The sequence below is a fragment of the Hordeum vulgare genome, chromosome 7H (assembly GCF_904849725.1).
Source record: "Hordeum vulgare subsp. vulgare chromosome 7H, MorexV3_pseudomolecules_assembly, whole genome shotgun sequence".
NCBI lineage: Eukaryota > Viridiplantae > Streptophyta > Magnoliopsida > Poales > Poaceae > Hordeum > Hordeum vulgare.
The window spans coordinates 596896978-596902988 of NC_058524.1; positions in this window are offsets into that span (position 1 = coordinate 596896978).

Below are 6011 nucleotides of genomic sequence, written 5' to 3' on the forward strand. Positions count from 1 at the left end.
GATATTGTTGGAATTAGGCCCTAGAGGCAATAATAAATATAGTTATTATTATAATTCCTGTATCAAGATAATCGTTTATTATCCATGCTATAATTGTATTGAATGAAGATTTATATACATGTGTGGATACATAGACAAAAAACTGTCCCTAGCAAGCCTCTAGTTGGCTAGCCAGTTGATCAAAGATAGTCAGTGTCTTCTGATTATAAACAAGGTGTTTTTGCTTGATAACTGGATCACGTCATTAGGAGAATCACGTGATGGACTAGACCCAAACTAATAGACGTAGCATGTTGATTGTGTCATTTTGTTGCTACTGTTTTCTGCGTGTCAAGTATTTGTTTCTATGACCATGAGATCATATAACTCACTGGCACCGGAAGAATACTTTGTGTGTATCAAACGTCGCAACGTAACTGGGTGACTATAAAGATGCTCTACAGGTATCTCCGAAGGTGTTCGTTGAGTTAGTATGGATCGAGACTGGGATTTGTCACTCCGTGTGACGGAGAGGTATCTCGGGGCCCACTCGGTAATACAACATCACACACAAGCCTTCCAAGCAATGTGACTTAGTGTAAGTTGCGGGATCTTGTATTACGGAACGAGTAAAGAGACTTGCCGGTAAACGAGATTGAAATAGGTATGCGGATAATGACGATCGAATCTCGGGCAAGTAACATACCGAAGGACAAAGGGAATGACATACGGGATTATATGAATCCTTGGCACTGAGGTTCAAACGATAAGATCTTCGTAGAATATGTAGGATCCAATATGGGCATCCAGGTCCCGCTATTGGATATTGACCGAGGAGTCTCTCGGGTCATGTCTACATAGTTCTCGAACCCGCAGGGTCTGCACACTTAAGGTTCGACGTTGTTTTATGTGTATTTGAGTTATATGGTTGGTTACCGAATGTTGTTCGGAGTCCCGGATGAGATCAGGACGTCACGAGGGTTTCCGGAATGGTCCGGAAACGAAGATTGATATATAGGATGACCTCATTTGACTACTGGAAGGTTTTCGGAGTTACCGGGAATGTACCGGGAATGACGAATGGGTTCCGGGAGTTCACCGGGGGGCAACCCACCCCGGGGAAGCCCATAGGCCTTCGGGGTGGCGCACCAGCCCTTAGTGGGCTGGTGGGACAGCCCAAGAAGGCCCTATGCGCCATAGGAAGAAAATCAAAGAGAAAAGGAAAAAAAGGAGGAGGTGGGAAAAGGGGGAAGGACTCCTCCTTCCAAACCTAGTTGGACTCGGTTTGGAAGGGGAGGGTTGCCCCCCTTGGCTCGGCCGAAGCCCTTGAGGGTCCTTGGACCCCAAGGCAAGGCTCCCCCTCTTCCCCCTATATATACGGAGGTTTTAGGGCTGATTTGAGACGACTTTTCCACGGCAGCCCGACCACATACCTCCATGGTTTTTCCTCTAGATCGCGTTTCTGTGGAGCTCGGGCGGAGCCCTGCTGAGATAAGATCACCACCAACCTCCGAAGCGCCGTCATGCTGCCGGAGAACTCTTCTACCTCTCCGTCTCTCTTGCTGGATCAAGAAGGCCGAGATCATCGTCGAGTTGTACGTGTGCTGAACGCGGAGGTGCCGTCCGTTCGGCACTAGATCGTGGGACTGATCGCGGGACGGTTCGCGGGGCGGATCGAGGGACGTGAGGACGTTCCACTACATCAACCGCGTTCACTAACGCTTCTGCTGTACGGTCTACAAGGGTACGTAGATCACACATCCCCTCTTGTAGATGGACATCACCATGATAGATCTTCGTGCGCGTAGGAAATTTTTTGTTTCCCATGCAACGTTCCCCAACAGTGGCATCATGAGCTAGGTTCATGCGTAGATGTCTTCTCGAGTAGAACACAAAATTTTTTGTGGGCGGTGATGTGCGTTTTGCTGCCCTCCTTAGTCTTTTCTTGATTCTGCGGTATTGTTGGATTGAAGCGGCTTGGACCGACATTAGTCGTACGCTTACGAGAGACTGGTTTCATCGCTACGAGTAACCCCGTTGCTCAAAGATGACTGGCAAGTGTCAGTTTCTCCAACTTTAGTTGAATCGGATTTGACCGAGGAGGTCCTTGGATGAGGTTAAAGAGCAACTCATATATCTCCGCTGTGGTGTTTGCGTAAGTAAGATGCGATCCTACTAGATACCCATGGTCACCACGTAAAACATGCAACAACAAAATTAGAGGACGTCTAACTTGTTTTTGCAGGGTATGCTTGTGATGTGATATGGCCAACGATGTGATGTGATATATTGGATGTATGAGATGATCATGTTGTAATAGATAATATCGACTTGCACGTCGATGGTACGGCAACCGACAGGAGCCATAGGGTTGTCTTTATATTAATGTTTGTGCTTGCAGATGCGTTTACTATTTTGCTAGGATGTAGCTTTAGTAGTAATAGCATGAGTAGCACGACAACCCCGATGGCGACACGTTGATGGAGATCATGGTGTGGCGCCGGTGACAAGAAGATCGTGCCGGTGCTTTGGTGATGGAGATCAAGGAGCACGTGATGATGGCCATATCATGTCACTTATGAATTGCATGTGATGTTAATCCTTTTATGCACCTTATTTTGCTTAGAACGACGGTAGCATTATGAGGTGATCTCTCACTAAAATTTCAAGATGAAATTGTGTTCTCCCCGACTGTGCACCGTTGCTACAGTTCGTCGTTTCGAGACACCACGTGATGATTGGGTGTGATAGACTCAACGTTCACATACAACGAGTGCAAAACAGTTGCGCACGCGGAACACTCGGGTTAAGCTTGACGAGCCTAGCATGTGCAGACATGGCCTCGGAACACATGAGACCGAAAGGTCGATCATGAATCATATAGATGATATGATTAGCATAGGGATGCTTACTACTGAAAGTATGCTCAACTCACGTGATGATCGGACTTGAGCTAGTGTAAGTGGATCATGAACCACTCAAATGACTAGAGAGATGTACTTTTTGAGTGGGAGTTTAGCGAGTAATTTGATTAAGTTAAACTCTAATTATCTTGAACATAGCCTAAGTCCACTTTGAATATATTTGTGTTGTAGATCATGCTTCATGCGACAGTCACCCTGAATTTTAATACGTTCCTAGAGAAAGCTAAGTTGAAAGATGATGGAAGCAACTTTGTAGACTGGGCTCGTAATCTTAAGCTAATCTTACAAGCTGGGAAGAAGGATTATGTCCTTAATGCTGTGCTAGGAGATGAACCACCCGCTACGGCTGATCAGGATGTTAAGAACACTTGGTTAGCACGTAAGGAGGACTACTCAATAGTTCAATGTGCAGTCTTGTATGGCTTAGTGCCGGGACTTCAACGTCGCTTTGAGCGTCATGGAGCATTTGAGATGTTCCAGGAGTTGAAGTTTATCTTTCAGAAGAACGCTCGGATCGAGAGGTATGAGACCTTCGATAAATTCTATGCTTGCAAGATGGAGGAGAACTCGTCTGTCAGTGAACATGTGCTCAAAATGTCTGGGTACTCAAACCGTCTAGCTGAGCTGGGGATTGAACTCCCGCAAGAAGCTATCACTGACAGAATCCTTCAATCACTGCCGCCAAGCTATAAAGGCTTTGTGTTGAACTACAACATGCAAGGGATGAACAAGTCTCCCGGCGAGTTGTTTGCGATGCTGAAAGTCGCAGAGTCTGAACTCCGTAAAGAGCATCAAGTGTTGATGGTGAATAAGACCACTAGTTTCAAGAGAAATGGCAAAGGCAAGAAGGGTAATTCGAAGAAGAGCGGCAAGCCTGTTGCCAATCCGACGAAGAAACCCAAAGCTGGACCTAAGCCTGAAACAGAGTGTTACTATTGCAAGGGTATGGGTCACTTGAAGCGCAATTGCCCCAAGTATCTGGCTGATAAGAAGGCAGCCAAAGAAAAATCAGGTATATTTGATATACATGTTATTGATGTGTACTTAACCGGCTCTCGTAGTAGTGCCTGGGTATTCGATACCGGTTCTGTTGCTCATATTTGCAACTCGAAACAGGAACTGCGGAATAGACGAAGGCTGGCGAAAGATGAAGTGACGATGCGCGTAGGAAATGGTTCCAAGGTTGATGCAATCGTCGTCGGCACAGTTTCACTTCACTTACCATCAGGATTAGTTATGAACTTGAATCATTGTTATTTAGTGCCTGCGTTGAGCATGAACATTATATCTGGATCTTGTTTATTGCGAGACGGTTACTCTTTTAAGTCAGAGAATAATGGTTGTTCTATTTCTATGAGTAACATCTTTTATGGTCATGCACCCAATGTGAGAGGATTGTTCATATTGAATCTTGATAGCGATACACACATACATAACATTGAGACCAAAAGAGTTAGAGTTAACAATGATAGCGCCATATTTTTGTGGCACTGCCGCTTAGGTCATATTGGTGTAAAGCGCATGAAGAAACTCCATGCCGATGGACTTTTGGAGTCACTTGACTTTGATTCACTTGACACGTGCGAACCATGCCTCATGGGCAAGATGACTAAAACTCCGTTCTCCGGAACAATGAAGCGTGCAAGTGACTTGTTGGAAATCATACATACCGATGTGTGTGGTCCGATGAGCATAGAGGCACGCGGCAGATATCGTTATTTTCTCACCTTCACTGACGATTTGAGTAGATATGGTTATGTCTACTTAATGAAGCACAAGTCTGAAACATTTGAAAAGTTCAAGCAATTTCAGAGTGAAGTTGAAAATCATCGTAACAAGAAGATCAAGTTCCTACGGTCTGATCGTGGGGGTGAATATCTGAGTTTCGAGTTTGGTGCTCACTTAAGACAATGTGGAATTGTTTCACAGTTGACACCGCCTGGAACACCACAACGTAATGGTGTGTCCGAACGTCATAACCGTACTTTATTAGAGATGGTGCGATCTATGATGTCTCTTACCGATTTGCCGTTATCGTTTTGGGGTTATGCATTAGAAACAGCTGCATTCACTTTAAATAGGGCACCATCAAAATCCGTTGAGACGACACCATACGAACTGTGGTATGGCAAAAGGCCAAAGTTGTCGTTTCTTAAAGTTTGGGGATGTGATGCTTATGTCAAAAAGCTTCAGCCTGAAAAGCCGGAACCCAAAGCGGAAAAGTGCATCTTCATAGGTTACCCAAAAGAGACAGTTGGATACACCTTCTATCTCAAATCCGAGGGCAAAGTGTTTGTTGCTAAAAACGGAGCTTTTCTCGAGAAGGAGTTTCTCTCGAGAGAATTGAGTGGGAGGAAGATAGAACTTGATGAGGTTGTCGAACCTCTCATCCCTCTAGATGGTGGCACAGGGCAAGGGGAAACCTCTATCGTTGCGACGGCGGTTGAGGAGGAAGTTAATGATGATGATCATGAAACTCCGGTTCAAGTTTCTGTCGAACCACGCAGGTCAACGAGACCACGTGCTGCTCCAGAGTGGTACGGTAATCCCGTCTTGTCAATCAGGTTGTTAGACAACAATGAACCTACAAGTTATGAAGAAGCAATGGTGGGCCCGGATTCCAACAAATGGCTAGAAGCCATGAAGTCCGAGATAGGATCCATGTATGAGAACAAAGTGTGGACTTTGGAAGTACTACCTGAGGGCCGCAAGGCTATTCAGAACAAATGGATCTTTAAGAGGAAGACGGACGCTGACGGCAATGTGACCGTTTATAAAGCTCGACTTGTGGCAAAGGGTTTTTCACAAGTTCAAGGAGTTGACTACGATGAGACATTCTCACCCGTAGTGATGCTTAAGTCTGTCAGAATCATGTTAGCAATAGCTGCATTTTTCGATTATGAAATCTGGCAGATGGATGTCAAAACGGTGTTCCTTAACGGTTTCCTTAAGGAAGAGTTGTGTATGATGCAACTCGAAGGTTTTGTCGATCCTAAGAATGCTAACAAGGTGTGCAAGCTCCAGCGATCCATTTATGGACTGGTGCAAGCATCTCGGAGTTGGAACAAACGCTTTGATGAGGTGATCAAAGCATTTGGGTTTATACAA